This window comes from Bacillus rossius, chromosome 1, assembly GCF_032445375.1.
Source record: "Bacillus rossius redtenbacheri isolate Brsri chromosome 1, Brsri_v3, whole genome shotgun sequence".
NCBI classification, from domain to species: Eukaryota; Metazoa; Arthropoda; class Insecta; order Phasmatodea; family Bacillidae; genus Bacillus; species Bacillus rossius.
Window position 1 is genome coordinate 56427824 of NC_086330.1, and position 22007 is coordinate 56449830.

General features: G+C 35.6%; 1 non-coding gene across 1 annotated transcript; it reads left to right on the forward strand.

Annotated features, from left to right (window-relative positions):
* The first annotated feature begins 2923 nt into the window (after positions 1-2923).
* Positions 2924-2996, forward strand: Trnak-cuu (transfer RNA lysine (anticodon CUU)). The gene has a single exon. It is a non-coding gene; the product is annotated as a tRNA-Lys (tRNA).
* The last annotated feature ends 19011 nt before the right edge of the window (positions 2997-22007 follow it).

Below are 22007 nucleotides of genomic sequence, written 5' to 3' on the forward strand. Positions count from 1 at the left end.
TTGTTTTATATATAACATATATAAGAAATAACTCACTCTTACAAAGCCGCGGGTAACGGCAAGTACACACACACGCATATATAAATATATTCCAAATAAAACTCATTTACTTACACGAAAACTATAACATACAATTTATAAGGCCTATGAAATTCCAATTTTGCACGAATGTTTCTTATGTCATCTAGGTGCTCGCTAATAATGTCAAATTCAAACGCTGAAAAGGTGAAATGGGGGTGGAAGTATGAATGAAAATCCTAAACATCAAGCATTAGTAAAATGAAGTTTAGAAGAAATGTTCTTTTTTATAATGCAAGTGAACATGTAAAAACAATTTCTCGAAAATTGAGAATTTTTTTCTCTGTATATCAACTCCTAAGAGGGTGAAATGTGGTTTAATTTTGAAACTAAGTACACAGTAGATACCTTATAATTATAAACAGTAACCTTTTTTTAAATATTACTTTTTAATGTGCATGTGTTACTAATAGAAATTATCGTTGACGTGTAATCCTAAATAAATATTTACTGGGGTTGATTTAACATACCGGAGAATTCAATTTATCCAAATCCTGAAAAAGTAACTTTATAGAATAACTACGCAAAATATTCAGTTTTACCTGCGGTGCGGTGTATACTTCTAATTTCTTATTTCATAACAAATCTTATTGTAGAACCAACCGCACTAACGTACTTGTGTAAAAGTTACTAAAATTATCATTAACATTTTAAGTGTAAATAAAAATAAATGTGAGGAAGTCTTTCAGTATTTGACAGAGATGTGTAACATGTAACCTCGGTAACAAGCAAATTCATATATTCCTATCTCGCAAATCAACTTATAATACGAAACTCAGACACGAAATGTAGTGTCCAGTTCTTAAAACAAATAATGCTGAGGGTTATAAATATATGAAAATCGTGAAATTACTAATTTATGGACGCGAATCACACGTAGTTTCCACACCCTCAAGAATTCGCTGTCGGAGCAAATACTTTGTCTATTGAATTATTTGATTGGCAGAGTGAAAGGTTAAACTATATACAGAAACGGCTCCAATAGCTCCAATAAAAACGAAACTTACTTTACAATAATACTAAACCCTGGCTTAGGACCTGATTTTAAACAAAGAATTTTATTAAAATTCTGCCCAATCTTGTTGAATTCACTAAAACGTTAATACTATAAAGTTTCTCTTTGGCTTTGCGAACTTAGGTTCAAGCCATCCGCCACATATGGCAGCACCGTGGTTACACCTTTCCTTTCCATGCCACATCAATTCCATTCATAAAATTACTCCTACCAAATGGCGTAGCTACACCTAGAGCTAATATGTTTACATTAAAAAAATACTCTACTAAAAATAAAAATAAAATAATCGATCACTTCGTTTACTAAAGTAGAAGCCATAGTTGACCTACATGAGCTATGAAAGCCAAAATGTTTGTATACATAGAAACCACGCAGAAAGCTTTATATTAAATAAAGTTTTATATATTATACAACGATGTTATCAGCAAATCCTGGGTAATAACACAAACAAAGTCTCAGAAGCACTTAGTCTATTGGAAACAATATATCGAGGTGCGCATTCAGTTTAATGCGATTACACGATGTTTCTAATCCTATACTTAATCATCGTAAAAGCTGGGAGTCAGTTAAATTAATACGTTTCGTATTATTGATTATACTATTTTATGGGATTAATGTATGCAGCAAAATCCAACAGAATTTTGGCGTAATTAAGAGATAATATTATTTTTTTGTATAATTTAAAGTTTTTATTATGCACTAGAAGCCAACGTAAAACCTCTTCAAATTTTTTTGTTATAATCATGTACGATTTGTGGAGAGTATATGAAATGTAGCTGCAGTCAATGAACGTTTTTTTTAAATTGACTTTGCTTACGTTTAAGGATTCTAACATGGCATCAAAAAATAACGCGAATTGGGCAGATAAAATTTCTTACATATATATATTAACGTAATAATTTATATTGTTGGTGTGAGACCAGAATGTATTTCTGTAGGACAAATGCGTAAATTTTCTCCGTACGAATACTCAGACGTCATTAATTTTGTCCATCGTCTATTTATGAACACTGTATGCGTAAATAAATACACATGCTACAATGATTTTTAATGTCAATGTATTGTTCGCATTGAACGATTTACTAACTGGAAAATATAAAATTCAGTAAAATTATTAAATCTACACTATTATAAAAATTTAGTTTGCCTGTTTGTTCCTTCGAGGTTGACGCAAAATTACTAGACCGATTTTGATGAATATTTTTGTGTTTAAAAGCCTATGGTTAGATTTTTTTTTAAAAAAGGGTGTATATTTTATCTCGCTACGATGACGGGAGCCGGAGATATATAACAATGAAACCACATTTTTTCCCCAATCATGCACAACAAATATACGGCGAGCTCCCATTCCAAGTTCATTCTCATGAAAAGGGGGGTCAGTTTTGTGTGGCACTTGCATTAGATGCCATGCGGGCGGAACAGGGAGCTGTAATATGTCATAAAAGATTTTAAAAAATTAATGAAATTTCGGTATTACAATTCTGATGCTTTCTTCGTTCCCATTGCTACGGGCTTCTCGCGTTGTTGATGCCTTTTGGGTATCCATGGCAACAGCTTTTAAAACGCCAGTGGTGCACCCGCGAGGGGAAGCATGTGTAATGAGCAGACTGCAGTAGCGAAGCGCTGGTACTGCCGCTAGTTCTATATTAATAGTCTAGTTTATGATATAAAACTTCTGCAATAGCTAATATTCGTCTACAAGCGTGAAAATAAGGGGGATTGCAGACAAGCGCGTCCCCCTTCCATTATTTTTTTTCGGTCACAGGATATAAATAGCTATAGCAGCCAAAGTTTTATTAAATGTCTTCGAAGTTGGCGTGAATTATGCACGCCCGGCTAGCTCAGTCGGTAGAGCACGAGACTCTTAATCTCGGGGTCGTGGGTTCGAGCCCCACGTTGGGCGGGTTTTTTTTATTACCTAACAAGTATTTCACCCGTGACTTCGTTGATGTATCATTGGGAGCCAATAGACAAAACAAATTTCAGATCCGTGTTAAGATTTACTTCTTATCAAAATCAGCTACATTTTAAATTTCGAAAGGGGTAATGCGCGAAAAGTTTAGTTTCAAAAAAAGATCAATTTAGCTCATTATTTATCATTATTTAACACCGGTTTTAGTGTAATCGGTATTATATTTTTTTACATTGATGAGGTATCAATTAATTTCATGAAGGAGCCTAATGAAAATAATACGAACATTTTTATTTAAATCAAGATTAAGCATTTTTTCAAATTTCAAATTAAAATATACTTTTTTGAATAAATAAATGTAATCATGATTTTTTCCCCATTTCATTAGCTATGAATAAATATTTTAACATTTTTGAAACAATCGCATCTTTATATGAAATGAAAAAAAAAAACAGGCATCTCATTTATTAAATTAGATAAAAGTAATGGTTGCTACAAATTAAATAAAACTCACAAAAATATTCCCTTGTGCTCGTTTTCTTTTTATATTTATTCATTTTGGTTATCAATTATTAAAATTTTTTTAATTTTATACATCAGTCAAAATACCGCACGTATATTAAAGTAACTAGATGCATTTACAAACTTGCTTTTACGAGTCCTTAATTTCCCTATTTGATTTATATAATGTATACAAGTGTAAAGAAAAGATAAAATAAATGTATTATATTATTAATATGACAATTAAAAGTACATATACTGCAGTTTGATTAAGTTAGAGTGTTTTCTTGGCTAAAGGTGTAACCAACAAAATTTAACACAGATTCTAATACCATCGCAGTTAAAAAATATAAGGGGTATTTAAGTAATAATAGTACGACACTTAATAAGGCTTGAATTTTTTTGGGTATTCCAAACAACAATAATGGTCGAAAACATTATTTACGACAACAATAGCAGAACTGTAATTAAAAAAAATTGTTTTTTTTATTCAATGTACGTTAGACGCAGTTCGAAAATTCAAAACTATTTTTAAGTATCTTCGCACGCAATAGGATCATCTCAAATCGAGTTCAAACTTCTTTCTTGTTGCCACGAAAAAGCTACGGGATATTAAGTTTTGAAAAACAGGGAATTTCATTTTGAAAATAAAGAGGCGTACATCTTGAGGCATACACCATTCATTAATGTAAAAATATCAAAAACAGCGTGCAATATTTCCCGTTGAGGGGTCCACCTAGTTAGGGGCGCATTTTTGCTTGCAAAGTGGGATGATAAGTGCGAAGCTCGTTGGTGCTTCTAGCGCGGTATCGCCTATAAGAGCAAATCTGTGGACTGGCATACAGTCTTCTCGTCGTGCATAGGGCAACTCTGATGTTTGAATGGTAAGCATAACATTAGAGGGTGGAGAAATGAAGATAAAGGTGCAATGCAAGTCCCTTAAGTTCTTTGAAGAACTTGTATCAGGTGTTTCATATCCTGAAAACACGCGGTTTTAAACATTTTCATCTTTATAAAAATACATTTTTTAAAACTGAAAACGTAAACAGAACTACTTATCCACCCTCAGCGTATTATCTAATGATTTCCACAACCCAACACTTACTCACGCATCTCGAACAGTTTTAAAATCGCGTGGATTCATCTGAAACTCTGCGCACCGTATGTGTGCACAGGTAGACGGCGCCCTTAAGCCTGTGCATGGCCGTGTGAAATAAACCCATACCTTAAACTTTCCTTCTGGAAACTTTACCCCGATTCTCTCGATTCCGAGCATATTTATGTTTCTTTTTTACACTCGCGAGTTCAGAGTCTTGCAGTGCGAAGTCTGTTGAAGTGGAAAGTTTGGAACCGGCCGCGTTAAGGCTTCGTGAATCACCTCCGCAATGGGCCTGCGCAACATTTCTTCTTCCCACTTTTCCTTCCTGGCGCTTTCCGATTCTCTTTTCTCATTCCCGAGTGTACGAAGTAGTCCAGAGACAAGAGCTAGAGTATATAAAACAATACAGTTGATAGGTTTCTGGGATTGTTGGGTTCTAGCAGCGTCAAAAGTAAAGAGCTAACCAACGCTTCCGTCGACTTTGTAGTCACCATAATGATGGCCATTGGAATGTTGATCGAAATTTTAACGAACACTTCGTTTTTAACCCTGATAAAACTCATAAGCCAAGATACCTCGGATAGCATGAGGAAATAAATTTTTATTTGGTCAAATGAAAACATTTATTTAAAAAAAATTATACGTCCGTCGAATGTGTCTTTCAATGGGGAAGAGTTATACAAGATTTTTTTTGGACATACGGATTTTCTCGTTACACTGTGCGTTATAAGAAACCTTAATAACGGACAAAAAATGAAAATTACAAAAATAATGATCACCTAACACATAGAAAACCGTTCAAAACGGCCGTTGTCAAAAAATTAATAACATTAGCAGCACAGAAAACTCTGTGGAAGGAACTTATAAAAAACTATCACAGCACAGATGGACACAGTGGGATAAAACGACGAGACATTAGCAACGAGGGCAGTAAAATAATGTCGGAAAATTCCTTTCGGCACAGCCTAAAGGCGGAGGTAGATTTCGAAGTACCTATATCGTCTCAAAACGACCTAGACACTTCTATAAATTGCTGGAACAATTAAAAAAACTTTATGAACATGATATCCAACATGTTGTACAATATTCCAAAACTAGGAGGTTGTAAAGTGCCTGAAGCCGCCGTTGAAAAAAAATGAAAATAAACACTAATTTAATATAAACAAAATTTTTACTAAAAAATCAATTTCTTTTAATATTACGCAAATAAAAAAAGTTCTAATATATATACATATATGTGTATATGACAAGTTAAAATAAAATATTTGATAAAATATTACACACACTTATATATGTGTTTGTGTGTTTGCGCGCGCGTGTAAAATGAATCGGTGCTATTAGCCCATAATTTTAGCAGCAAGATTTTAAGTGACCATAAAATAAGAATATAATAGAAAGATTTAAAAGTGCGTAACTAAAAAGAAGAAAATCTACCACAATAACCTTCGTGCCTACAAACATATATATATACACAAAAGACAAAAATAACAGATTTCTAATAAAATTTTAAACTTCAAATATATAAGCATATTTATATAATAAAAGCAAAGATTATCGAAATGATATAAGTACAAAATTCAAAATATCATCAAAAGATTCCCAGTGACAAAAATGTATATTTCCATGAAAGGAAAATTTTTCACAGTTTTTCGTTTGGAGCTAAACTTTCTGAGATATAAGCCTTTTTAGAAAATACAACCATAATTATTCGTACGACGTCTTATGATGAAAATTACAAACACTTTAATTTAATAATCAAGGCGTGTTCCACGTATATACCTGTATTTCAAATGTTTCTCTATTGTTACACTTCCATTTTCTATTGTATACACATCTCTATGGAGTAAGCTAATATTTGTGCTCCTTGATACGCTTGTCTCCAAGGTAAACGTATCTCGTTGGCTTTACAGGGTGAGAGAATGAATGAGTGATGGGCGTAACTATATAGGATGAGTGATAAAAAGTTTTCTCATTTTTCAGCAGCGAAAATGTTCAAAAATTTTAACTAAATGCATCCAGAATTTAATAGCTTAGAACGAATTTCATATTATGCTCTTAACCTTCAATAACCATTTTTCATCCCTTGCAATAATACGTAGTATAACAGTTCGCTTTAGTCCAAGGTTTAAGTTAATATTTATATGGTTTAAAATATATTTGAAATAATTTGATACTAAGAATTCTTTTTATTTCAAAGCTTGTTTATATGGTAATAGTTCGTTTCATCAAAAATTGTTTCAGCAAAATGTTTTAGATAATATTTAGAATTTTTACGAGAAATTAAAACGAATTTGATAGTAGGTATACCTACTAAAGAAATTATGATTTATTTTCTGTCTTTCAACACTGGTTATTTCCACCCCTTGCAGTAATGGTTGGTTAAATAAAAAATTACGGCAGACAATATTTATAAAGTTTAAAATAAAAAAAGAATGGATTAGATAATGTTTATGGTATAAAATGTTATTTATTATTTATTCCAATCCCTTTTTTCAACATCTTGTAGTAATGGTTCATCTTATCAAAACTGGTTTCAGACCAAAGTTTTAAATAATGTTATAAGATTTATAATTAACTATTATAGATTTAACAGGTAACTATATAAGGCATTTAAGAATTTTTTTTATCCTCTAACCCCTGTTTATTTAATCTTTAGCTGCAATGGTTGATTGTATCAAAAATTGTTTCGAACCAAGTTTTAGATAGTATTTATAAGGTTTACAAACAGTTTGGACGGATTTGATAGTGTACTTACTTAGGGAGTTATTAATTTATCTGTCTTTCAACCCCTGTTATTTTACACTCCTAGTAGAATGGTAGAAAGAAAAAAGTCAAAAAATTTTAACAAATGGATTATCGAATTCGTTTTAATTTATTGCAAAACTCATTAAATTTATCTAAAACCTTAGCTTAAAACAATTTTTTATGAAACGAACTATTCCGTATAATATGGGGCTGAAATCTAAAAAACAAATTATAACTTCCTTAGTACAAAAATTTGTGTGAATTTATTTTTAAATATTTTAATATTACCTTAAACCTGTGTCAAAAATAATTATTAAATTACCATATATTAGTGCAAGGATTAAAAATAGGTTCTGAAGATAAAAAAAAATGCATAACTAACTACCTTAGGAGGCATAATATAAAATTCGTTTAGACATTCAAAACTGAATGTATTGAGTTAAAAATATTAAAAATATTTTCGCTACAAAGAATATGAGAAAAATTTAATCTATATTTTTTGAATATTGGCGAACATATAGGATGTTATCTACATTAAGTTCTTAAAATGTTCCAGGAGTTTATAGAAGTATCTAAAACATTTCGAGAAGAAAGAGGTACTTCGAAATCTACATCCGCCTGTAGGCTGTGCTGAAAGATTTTCTTTTATTTCTACCCCTGGTTTTTCATTACTTTGCAGGAATGGCTTGTCTTATCAAAAAAAAGTTTGAAATTTTTTTAAAATAAAAATTGAAATATTTACAAACAATACTAAGATAGTTATTTTTTATCCTTCAACCCATGTTTATTTCACCCTTTGCAGCAATGGCTGGTTGAATCAAAAATTGTTTGAGACAAAAGTTTTAGATAATATTAATACAGTATACAAACAATTTTGACGGATATATTTTGGGCATATTAAGGGCGTTATGAATTATTTTATCTATCCCTTGTTTATTTCCACCCTTTGCAGTAATTGTTGGTCATATAAAATTTTTTTCACAAGAAAGTTGTAGATAATATTTTAGGGTTTTTTAATAAATAAGAACCGATTTAATAGTGTGTATGGCACGGTAATTATTACATTTTAATATTCTACCCCCTTTTTTAAACCCCTTGCCGCAATGGTTCGTCTTATCAAAAATGTTTACAGACAAATGTTTCAGATAAATATTATAAGATTTACAAACAATCTGAATGTATTAGATTGTGTGCCTACCTTTCTCCAAACCATGTTTTTTTTTCCACCCCTTACAGTTATGGTTTGGTCATATCATATTGTTACGATTTATAATGTGGGGAGAACTGGGTGTGTAGTGGATAGCCCAATTAGGTTTTTTCACAGTTTTATTGATTGCAAATATTTAAATAAATAATAAATAATTTTACTTAAAAATGTCCGATCACAAATCACTGGCTCTAAAAGTGTTTATTGTCAAGTCACTCAATATCTGTTAAGTTCCGCAGTTCGCACTCTTCACTGGAGCTAGGCTCAACAGTTGTTCGCCCCTTACCGCGCGCCTGTCCACACACCCGCCGTCTCGCGCCACTCAGTCACCGCTCTCTTACGATCCAGTCAAACTACGCGTCGCACCACTCTCGGGAGGGGGGGGGGGTGGGAGGTCTCTCACCCTCTTCACCGATTTCATACTTCCCCTCGCTCGGAACTCCCGCGGAGGCCGGCGTCGCTGCTTAAGTACTTGAGGCGCCCTTCTCGAACTGACGAGAGCGGCTGTGACAAGTCGCGTCATCCTGGGCCAACCCGACGTCCGAACAGTCCAGAAGGGTGGTGTATATTCTCGCTGCTCCGCGCGGCTGCCCGCGAAATTCCTAAGGCCGCTCAGCGATAGATAACGGTGCCGAGGCAGAACGATGTGCCGGTGCGGAGGGGGGAGGAGGGTAGAGACGACCTTGAAATCCGGCCAGGTACGCGTGGCATGCCTTACGTCAGTGTACGGCACTACGGCACGTGAGACAGCGCTTGACTCCAGTGGCCGTGCAGGGTCTCCAGCTAGTTCCGAACCTGGCGCGTGTCGTGGTCCTGCGTTCGTAACACTATATATTTTAAGACAAATGTTTTTTTGTTATTTCTCCTACGAGTTATAATATGTTCAATTTGAAGTTATATTCGTAATTTTTTGGGAGTTATAAAGATTTTTTTTAAAAAAAACCTTCCGCATTCCTAACCCTTTGGTGAAATTTTGCACATTAGCGAACTGGACCAAGATTTTACATTACTATATTTTTTTATAAGTTTGAGAGTGATTTGTGCAAAATTACGGATTTTATTATGTCCATAATGATTTGATGTATTGATAAATATATATATAAATATACATAAAAAAACATTTGAGTTGAAGATGGTTTTGGGGTCTATGGACAATGAAACGAAAAACTGTACATGCACTTTCTTGAAGTCGCACCACGGTAACGGCTTCAATATGCAGTCTTTCTTAGAATTCTGATTAAAAACGACCTTGGATTACACAGCGACAAACAGACGAACACAACGACCATAGTATCAAAACATTTGGACAACACAACGATAACAGAGAGACTCACAGGCAAACCCAGCAATGTAATTTTTTTTTCTGAGCACAACGACGACAGCACAACGACGACAGCATATGCGAACACAGTAGGCTTCCCAAAGCGACAGTTGGGACGTTTTGGGAACTGAGATCGGTTCCCGTCCTCAGGCACAAACAGACTGATGGAGGATATAATTTTTTTTTCGGACTACAGTCCCTCCACGCTGATGTCAGTCCCATACACCCGAAGTGTTTGTGGGCCTCAGAAAAATGGGAGTGATTTCAATGGAGGGAAGTGATGCGTGCCAGTTGAAACCTACACGCTTAATTTGAGGATTTCAATAACTTCCATTGCTCTCTTCAGTCTCCACGAAGAGAGTGGGAGGCAGCGTGGCGACTTGCGCCTGGCGCGGGTCAATCCTGCGGAGGTGCGCCAATCAGCACCTCGGCAGCCTGTGGGGTGTAGCAAAGCAGGGAGGCAGCAGTAAGCCAGCTGCGTACTGCAGGGAACCTGCTGCCTGTAAACGGGAGACTAGCGCTGCCGAGTTCCTGGACGAGGGAGGGAAGCGGAAGAGAGCTCGGGAAGGCTGTGACTGTCCCAGGCGGGAAGCCTGGAAGAGCTTTTTGGAGCACGTGGCGCATGTACACGGCAGACACGAGTGTACATGACAGTTGCCCTCGGGAACTCCTGGCGAGACCTGCACGATGGAGGATCCTGAAAAAAAAAAACAGATGGTATCTATACCTTCAACCCCCTCTCCTTGTTTGGCTAATGACAAACGAGCAGGCCTCTGATTGCCTGTGAATCTGAGAGCTGATGTTATTGGCTGGTGTTTTGCTGCGAGGGTAGCTGGTGGGCTATGGGTTTTTGTGGCGTCTTAGTTTCAGCTTTAATTTAAGGGATCCAGGTGTTTTTATTCAATAATTTCTTTATTGATAATTTTGTTATTACTGACAATAAAAGCTGATACATTTATTTTACTTTAGTTTTGTTATTATTCCTGTATGTGTGGAGAAGAATTGTCCCAGCGAATTTTATGTCTGTGGTTCCAGGATGTTCAGCAAGTCTAATTTGTTGTTTTTCACTCTTCTTCATATTATTTTTGTGTTCTTTTATGCGTGTTGAAAGGGCTAAGCCAGTTTCTCCAATGTATGTATACCAGTATTCATAGCGTATCTGATAAACACAGTTCTGACACTGAAATTTTTCTGTGCTTAGTTTTGCTCTGGTGATCATGTGTTTTATTGTGAAATTTACACTTGAAATATGTTCGTAGTTCATGTTTGTTTCCCAATTGTCTTATTATACTTTCTCAATTTCAAAGCCAGTAAAGTTCATTGGCTGTCACTTAATCAAAAAATTATAATATAAACTTTGGGAATATTATAATGAAGTAATGGAGAGGACGTTGTTTAACAGTCGCTAGTTTTTGATCGATGTTTAAATACCCTTCCATTTTTGTTTTAATAGCCTATCCTTTCTTTTTGTTCATTTTGGACCAAATTGTGTTCCTTTAAAGTGATTTCTTGACAGTTATACGTACTTTTTGCTGATTTTTGAAAGGTAATTATTATTAATAATACCATAGAGTTTTAAATAAATAATGCCATTTTGAGTGACCCTAATTTTTATTAACATTGGTCGAATTTCGTTAATATATAGGTACCAAATGTGTTTCTTAAAATTTCCGTAAATTTATTTTAAAAAAAAATTAGTTTCTACATTTTTATTGTGAAAAATAAAACATTTAAAAATACAATTATTTTTCTGAATTTTTCATTGTTAAGAGGTTGAGTCTTAACATAACGCTTATTTTGATTAGTTTCTCTATTTATTGGCAGTTGAAATAACTGGCTGTTTCAATTCTCTTCAGCTGACTCCAACGGAAATGCATCTGCCTGTGTTTCTCCTTCCCTCCCTCCTCTCTCTTTCCCTCCCACGACGCCCTGCAAAGTGTCGCGTTGGGAACCTGACGCGCCATTCATCCTGTACCCAGCCCATCCCTCCAGGGTTGCCAAATGTATGGGTTGAGGGGAGAGGGATGAGTGTCTCCCCAAACTCCCTCCCAATCAGCAAAGTGGTCCTCGTAGGTTCGTGAGTGTTTGTGTGCGCGTGTAATTCCCCTCCCTCAACTCATACTCACGCTCCCTACAATTCAACGTTCCACGCACCATGACCCAGCATTCCCCCTCCAAACCCTCCCCCCCTTCCTCCCGCAATCCGGTTGTATAGCGGTGGGATGGGGGAACGCAAACACGGATCCCGATGTCGTGATTGGAGTTACGGAACGCCGAATTAACCGCGACGCATCGACGCGCGTCGCGCACGCGATACGAAGTTACATCAACGTGGATGATTTACTGCTTAACGTCTCGTCATCCGGGCGACGGGGTCGATGGGTATGAGAAGGGAGCGTCGAGGAATGAGTGCGTGAGGAGTAAATGAGAATATCCCCGAGTAAACTTCCGTCATGTTTTACACTGGCGAATAAAACAAAAAAACCAAGGGGACCCCAGCCAGGAATCGAACTCGAATAGTCTCAGAGAGTTCGAACAGCCTTAGAAGGAGTCGAATAGCTTTAGAAAGAATCGAATAGCCTTAGATGGAGTATAATAGCCTTAAAGAGAGCCTAATAGCTTTGAGGGAGTCGAATACCCTTAGAGGGAGTCGAATAGCCTTTGAGGGAGTCTAATAGCCTTTAAGAGAGTCGAATAGCCTTAGAGGGAGTCGAATGATTTGACTAATTTTATTGATTAAATGTCTTTTAAATAGTATAAAACAAAGTCGCTATCCGCATCTGTATGTTCGCTTACTTCTTCGTATCTACACAGTGGATTTAGATGCGATTTTCACAGTTATTTTGAGAACTTCTTCAGGAAGTTTCCTGTGTGTAATTTCCATTAAGTATATTAAATTTAAAGATAGTAGAGTAATCTAAATGTTGATGTTTTAGGCCGCTCACGTGGCTTACGTTGACTTAAACCTGACAGATACATCAAATTTATATACTTAAGAATTGTGGGTCTTAAAAACGCCTACAGAAAATACCGCGATAGAATATGTCTATCTTCTAAGGATGGCTGGTTCACAGTAACCAATTTTATTTTAAAAATTGGTAAGAAAAATTAGAAAAATGCTGTCAACATCTTTTGCAAAGAAATTCTTTAGTTATGGGCCGTACGTGTTAGTATGTACATAATTTTAGAAAATACAAGAAACTAACGAAAGCTTTATACTTATAAGTACTTACTTATTAAATCTTAATGACGCCCAATTAGTAGAGCGCACCCGTGAAAAGCCTGGGTGGATTGCTAGTTTATTTATAAACGTTTGACACGTTGGCGAAGGTTTCTTTTAGCAGTATGATTGAGTACAACGAATTTGTGACCAATTTCAGGCTATAAAAATTAACACCCATAACGTAGCCGGGACTTTAACCCAGAACCGCCTTTACTGAAAGCCAGCGTACGTCTGACTACGCCACGGACTTCAGCCCAATCGATTGTTCAATCACTGAGATTCACGTCACTGTTGTTTCTGGGACGGGATAAGAGAAAACAGTTAGGCCTATGTGTGTTTCAGTTATTAGGGCCAAACATTCTAAATGCCATTGTTTCACGTCGCGATGCATGGCTTATAAAGAGCACTATATCTCTACTTACATCACACTTAATTTTATATTTTAATTACTAGTACCTTGTGCATTGTGATTTCAATCAACAGTTATAAATATCATTGCACAGCCCTGAAAATAAGTTATTGGGATTGTGAGACACTGATGTATCAGTGAGATTCATTAACCTAACCTATTGCATTATCTAGAAACGATTTTTAACAGGTATTGCAGTCCAATGTTTACATATTTTGAGTAGTTTCAACTTATTGAAATTTAGTGCATTAATCTGTCGTACTGTTTGAGATTCATGTTTTAGTTTTGGTGATACGCTATTCTTCGTTTCCGTTACCAAAATTTGCTTTCCATTAAAATAATGGAATCTTATTATTTTGGAAATGTAGCTGTCTTTATTTTGTTGATCATTGTTGTAATTTAAGCAAAATAATATATAACAATTTGCAAGAAATAATATCCTTAATCATGTTAATGAACGGCATTTGTAGTTATTTAAGTTGTGATACGTTGTTTACATTATTGTTTTACAAGCAGAATTTCCTAACGTAAGCTTCAATACACTGTTGGCTTTCAATATAAAAATATGATTGCAATGGAATACACTTGTATGCACCACCTTTCACTTAGTGTGAAAGTGATGAAGTTTTTCTAGAAATTCTAATGATAGGGATAATTGTATTCTTACTGCCAATTTCAAATATAATTAAATTTTAAAAATCTAGTATCTATATACTAAAAATATTTTGTATTCCAGAAATGGGCTATTGAAATTTCATTAAAATACCAATTTTACGTGATTATATTTTTTCAAGTAAACTTTCAAATTTAAGTAAATGACAGAAACAATTCTACATTTCAAAGACATTAATTATTACTGGCAGTTGAATGACTCAAATATTTTTGAGTATTTGTTTTTGTATTTTTAAACAACATTTTCGAATTTTTTAAACATGAAATAGAAAGTAAATTGCTTGAAATTCCATTTAAAAATTATTTCCCATTGGTTTGGAATAGTATTTAAGATTATTTTTAATTTTTTTAAAATAAATATATTTCAGTTTTTCAGCCGTTCGCAACATACACAATTAGATAATTTCCTTGGAAACAGAGCTTGTTAAATTGTCATAAAATTTCAATTTTCGTGGTTTGAAAGTTATCTGCAATACAATCTATTAAAACGTGCAATGCGTTTATAAAGGCTTTTTTGTATTCGCATGCTAAAGAATGTATTTTTTTTCTTTAAAATATTTATCGGTGAAAAAAGTAAATATTGTCTAAATAAACGAAGTCAAACAAAACTGCTATTAAATAATACGAAGTGCGCTTTATTTCAATTAATAAAACATTAAATAAAACTTTTGTTGTAAGTTTTCCCAACAAAGAATATATTTTAATGCCAATTTTTCCCCTCACATTTGCATGTTAGCGCTGTTATAATTTATTATTTTCTATATACTCCAATGCTCTTAATCTTACCAAGTAACATACCCTCTCAGTGAGTCACGTTTGCTTTAAACACACAAAACATATAATATTCATTTTGTAATGACACATGCAATGTTAACAACTAAAAGTTGCCAATTTTATGAACACAAAGCCTTAAAAGGTTAAATTTCAATAACATGTATATATTTATTAGGTTCTTAGAGTAAATAGCGGTATTGGCACAAAAAAACAATCATTCATTAATTAAAATAGTTTACTTAAATGTCAAATTTCAATAATAAATTATTAAATAAAAAAAGGCAGTCATGTAGATTGTCGACAGAAATGAAAACTTAAAACTTCGTTTTCAGATGTATATGACATCATTTCTACGTAAATGTACGTAAGAAAGTGATTTTGGTATTATATCACTAGCATTTCGGTGACGAGAACCCATAATTATTGCCTCCACCAATAATAACTTTAAATTAGAAGAAATGAAGTTTTATCATCGAAGAAATAAAAAAATAACTTTAATCTACAAATAATCAACATTACCTCTAATAAATAAATAACCTGACATTTTAAGAAATTCACTACGTAAATAAATAAACAAAAGAAAATCGCTCAACGCGGTCAATTAAACTTCACTTACTGCTACTACAGAATGTCGGTGACGCGGACTTACAAGATTTTACCCATCCAAAAAGAGTCCAACAAGCACATGATACAGTCGAGTATATACAATGTATAAGTGTATATATGCGTATACATGTACACAGGCCGCTGCGCGTCGCCAGTCTGGCGCAACACGTCACTAATATGTTGGTGACGCAAATCCATAAGTTTTGCCCCTGCTAAAAATCGCTCACCGCGGCTAAATAAGTTTTCTCTTCAAAACATAAGTGTTTTTTATATGAAAATTGAAACCTAATAGTAATATATCCTGTTGGAAAATTAGATGGAATACCTGATTCCAATTTAACTTTAAAAATGGTTATTTTATTCAGTACTATACGATCGAACTCAACTGTTGATTCTATTATTTTTAATTTAACTTTGTTTTAGTGACACCATAATTAATGCGCTATTCAATTTTGGTAATAATACAGAAGATCGAAATATACGATTATCATTATACTATAAAATATTATAGAATGTAAATTACTTCTTTTTCGTTTTTCTTTTGTAAACTAAATAAAAATACATATTAGATATATTTGGAAGTTGATAAACAAGTAACCTGCAATAACTCAATCATTGTGGATTAGTTTTTCATTTTCAATTTAAAAATTGTGTTTTATACTTTAATCTAATTAAGAGTAGGTAGATGAATGAACTTACAGCCCATGCACTGTATCATGTCATCTACCTTTACCTCCTCACACAAAACACATAACCAGTTTGCACAATCTTCTGCGTTATTCTCATCGTGTTCTTTGAGAAGTGAACCTGTCTTCAACTTTTTCAACTGAAGCCTACCTTTTGTGTGCTCCGAATTCTCGTTTGTAGGGGCTACTTGTGATTACGACTGCACCTTGAGCCTTTCCATCTCTTTTTACCTTTCCACGAAGAAACAGTAGACCAACTTGTAATACTTTTGGTAGCGGTGATATTTCTTTTAGAGTCTTCTTTATTGTCTCGCGATTTTTGGCAATCTTAGGAACCTAAACCGACACAACTCCAACAATAAATGTTTTAACACATACGCAAATTTAGTCAAACTTGCCTAAAACGGATCCTCTGTGAAACATAAACCTGTACAAAACGAAAAAAAAAATATTTCAGCCGAATTATATTGACTGAAAATATTAGCTTATCAGTAGTATATAATAGGGCATCCGAGGACTGGGTTCTGGGTGTGGAGCCAGAGCCGGTGTCCGCCATCTTGGATTGTGACGTCACGGCGGCCATTTTGGATGGTTGTGACCTTGACCTTTGACCTTGACCTTGAATTTGATCCTCAAAATGTGTCAAAATCCGCCAAAATTGGGCAAAATTTGCCCAAAATTCCTCAAAATTTCCATTTCTGTGGAAAAACATTCCGCCAAAAAATCTCAAAAAATTCCACAATTCAAAAATTCCCGTTTTCGAGAGAAAAATTCCCGTTTCGAGGGAAAATTTCCCGTTTTTAGTCCTTAAAAATCCCAGCGGCTAGAAATGTCCATATGTAGGCTTAAGCATCCATGTCTACAGCCTACGATAAGCCTCTGACGTCATCATGGATTATGACGTCAACGTTGCAATTTCCGTTACGGCCGCCATCTTTAACTTTTTTATTTATTATCCGATTTTAATGAATTTTTTTTAAAAAAATAATAAAAAATTTACTAAATAAAATTTTAATAAAATACTTATAAAAAACAAACATTTACGACACGGAGTTCGAAGTCCTCGGTTAGAACCCGACGAGTGCAAAAAAAATTAAAAATGGCGACCGATCCTTCCCCCGTGGTGGGTGCTAGCAGACTAACTCCCACCACTTTTTTTCAAAGCATATATATCGTCACCTAGTATGACGTCATGTCCGCCATCTTGTCTTCGATGCTGGAAGCCGTCATCAATGTATCGTCGGCTAGAGTGCGCCGATAACATGTTAGTTTAATTCGTATCCGCTAGAGTGCAGTAATCATTTATTACTGTGACACCCTCCATCTTGTCATTTGGCCGCCATCTTGAAAATCCGTAATTATTTAGCTAGAAATTCGGGAAAAGTTCCAAAATTCATTAAATAAATCACTCATTAATTTACATATTGATTCGATCGATTCCTGTCCTCGGTTCGATACCCGATCGATGCAAATAATCTTAATTTTTATGTAAAAATACCTAAAAAATGACAGGTTCGAAAATAAAAACACTGCAAGTTCTTTTACAAACATAATATTTATTACATAATTTCTATTTTACTACAGGATCACCTGCGAAGGTTAGCAATCTTACAAACATTTAGGTCCGCATAGGCGTGAAATGACTAATTCTTAGCTCCAATCGGTTTATACAAGACAGAGTCCAGCCAGATCCTTTACAGACATAGTCCTCCTCTTCTTGACAGAGTTTCTGGATACCTTGTTTAACAGTTTGCTCGATATCGTTAGAACTGTAAATTACTGCAGCCGATGTCTTGAATGCACACTTCTTCACTTTGTCATCGAACGGATAAGGCTTTCCATATATACAGTCCAACCACAAGTTATATTTCAAAGGTCCGTTTGTTGCTACGTCATCAGTAAGCTGATTGATTATGTCCTGTCTGATATCATCAAGAAAATTACAAATGTCCTTTGACTCACTTAACGTACTTGGATAATAGTAGTCTTTCAATGTTCCACGAAATGCAGACTGCGCCAAGTAGAAGCCATTATCGTTCACTTGTAATGCTCCGATCACAGTCTTATGTTTATTTTCATGTTCAGATGCCACAGCAATCGGTTGCTGCACATCAGTTTTTTTACTTGTACGCTCACGAGTCACCAATCTAAACTCAGGAGTCGTAATTGCTGCAGGTAGTTCAGCAGTAGGCGCACGGACTTCACCTTTACAGTTTATCGAATGTTGGCGCAAATTATCAATTCGAGTAAACCATTTATGACACTCGTCACAGCGAAACTTCATGCGAGAAGGACTCTTCGTACATTTACTCCTCTCATGTCTCCGTACATCATGTGCAAATGCAAACGTCATGTCGCAGTAGCCACAAGGATGCCTAGTTGAAGACAAACCCGAACCAGATGTCGCTGTTACTGCAACTGAATCATTTCCAGGCATACTCTTATGCACATCAATGCATCGTTGTTGTATAGAAACCTTTACTTTCTGCCGCACTGCAGGTCCTTTACATGTCTCCAAGTGATGCTTCAAATTAGCATTTCTTGTAAATTGCTTGCGACACTTAATACAACCAAACATTTTACGATAAGGGTTCTTGGCACATTCTCTCTTCTCGTGACGACGAGCATTGCTGATGTTTGAGAAAATCTTGTCACAGTAACGACATCGATGTTCGTTAGTTGACGATTCGCCATCCATTGAAGTCTCCATCGAGGGCGAAACAGCGTTCGTCGAGGTTTCCTGTACAGTCAGCACTACCGGCATTAAAGTCTCTTCTGCTGGTGGTATCACATCTGTTGAAATCCCCTCCAATGTTGACGTCATCGTTACCAACGGGATCTGCTCCTTCTCCGTCGTAGCTGTCGATAAGGTTCCCGTAGTCGATGGTACAACCTCCGAGTTCAACGTTAAAGACGGTAAAGATGCCATCGAGTTCGCAAGAACAGGTAATTACGCGATTTATGCACCAGATTAAACAATCTAGGTGATCCTTACACCGCCGTCGTCAGAAACAAACTGAGCGTCCTGCTGTCTAGGACTCGCTTATATACATGCACCGGATGGAATAATACGCTAGTCAAATCAAGAACAATTTATTAAAATACTAGAGTCAAAACAACATTAAAAAAATAGAAGCACCATCAAAAAAATAAAGGAAGCACACTTGGAAGCACCGACAACGAAAAGGCAGCACATTTGGAAGCACCGACAACGAAAAAGACAGCACCATCATCGAAAAGACCGCACATTTGTCATTGGCTCCAATATTCATTGGCTCCAATATTCATTGGTTCCATCAGTCTATTGATTCTATCAGTCTAGTGACTCCAACAGTCATTGACACCAACGGCCTTTTTCTTCATCAGCTCCAATGATATTTGGCTAGAATGCTACGAGTCTAAGAGACCATGAGGCTACAATTCTACGAGTGTACAAGACTCCTCCAACTACCTTCAAGTGTATAAAGCTCCAAATGCTCCAACAGCTCCAACACGCAATGTACGCGCAATACATGTAATTTACACACAATAAATGTAATGATTACACAGTACACACACAGGAAACGGAACGTACACACAGTACACACAGGAAACGGAACGTACACACACACAGGAAACGGAACGTACACACAGTACACACAGGAAACGGAACGTACACACAGTACACACAGGGAACGGAACGTACACACAGTACACACAGAAAACGGAACGTACACACAGTACACACAGGGAACGGAACGTACACACAGTACACACAGGGAACGGAACGTACACACAGTACACACAGGAAACGGAACGTACACACAGTACACACAGGAAACGGAACGTACACACAGTACACACACAGGAAACGGAACGAACACGTAATATTCACGCAATTGACACACAGTACACGCAGAGTACACGCAATTTACGCAAAGTACACCCAATGTACGCAATGTACGCAATATATATGTAATGTATACACAATGACTACGCTTCGTTCGCGCAGGACAAACATTTAATGAAAACGCAGCACGTTTGGACGGAAATTCTATAAAACGAAAGCTCATTTAACGAAAAGGAGGCGCATTCTCTCGTTCATTCAACTTGGTAGGATACGATCTTCAATGATAAGTTAGGATATAATCTCTCCATCAGTCTATGAATCCAACAGTTTATATTTCCATTAGCCATCGACTCCAACAGTCATTGACTCCAACAGTCATTGGCTCCAACAGTCATTGCCTCCAACAGTCATTGTCTCCAACGTCCTTTTGGTTCATCAGCTCCAATGATATTTGGTTAGAATGCTACGACTCTAAGAGACTATGAGACTACAATTCTACGAGTGTACAAGACTCCTCCAACTACCTTCAAGCGTACAAAGCTCCAACTACTTCAGCAGCATTATGTTATAATAGTACAAGGCTACTTAACTACGAAGCTACAAGTCTACATGGCTCCAATTGCGGCATCTGTCTTCGTCTGAATTTTCTCTTTGACTCCAACTCCGCCCGCCAGCATCTCTTCGATCTGCACCTCGATTATGTTATAATAGTACAAGGCTACTTGACTACGAAGCTACAAGTCTACATGGCTCCAATTACGGCATCTGTCTTCGGCTGAATTTTCTCTTTGGCTCCAACTGCTACAGCAGCATTATGTTATAATAGTACAAGGCTACTTGACTACGAAGCTACACATCTACAAGGCTCCAATTATCACATCTGTCTTCGTCAGCATTTTCTCTTTTGTTCCCACTGCTCCAACAGCATTATGTTATATGATTCCATGGATACTTTGTTACGTAGCTACAGGTCTACGAGGTTCCAATGCATCATGTTTACGAAGCTTCCAGAACACAGGGTTACGAGACTGCGAGGCTACAGGACTACGAAGCTTCCAGGACACGAGGCTACATGGCTACGAGACTACATGACTCTAACTGATTACAATAGCACCACTCAGTGGTGAGAGTTAGGTTATCTCATGCAAAAGTACTTTATGCATGTAGTTCTGCTTTTCAACAACAGATGTCGCCACATGTTGCTTGCAGATAAATAATATTTAGTTCTTTTATGCAGGATGCGGGATGCTCACTAACGATCGCAAAAGAAGGATGACTTCGCTAGACTCCAAGGAAAAGGAAGTTCGTCTTGCATGTTGGTGCTCCACAGATGTCTCATGGTGTAATATTAATTTGACTGAGTAATGATATTTGTCAATTCCACCTGATAAAAATATTGCAAGTTTTGATTTAGTAGCAGAAATTATCGAATTAAATGTAACTCCAATTAAAATGACATGTCTCAATAGACAAAAAAAATCCATGCAGAGAGTGGTTCCTCAGAATAGTCAGAAACACTTGAAGAAACCACAGGAATGATTGCAAGAACACGGGAAAAACCATCAAATTATTGACATTAATAATCAGGAGCACACGGAGAAAACCATCATAATATTGGCAAGAATAATCAGGAGCACACGGAGAAAACCATCATAATATTGACCAGATTAATCAGAAGTACTCGGAGAAAACCACCACATGTTTTCCTTGATATCATAAAATTACAGGAAAAAAATATTTAAAAACAAAAATAAATTAATAAAAAAATAAAAAAATAAAAAAATTGCATAAACAGTTTCTGCTAGCTTGTAAACTTATCATTGTTGAGCAAAGATAGAGTTCTTGTACAAGCCAGAAATTTATGCAATTTTTTTATTTTTTTATTTTTTTATTAATTTATTTTTGTTTTTAAATATTTTTTTCCTGTAAT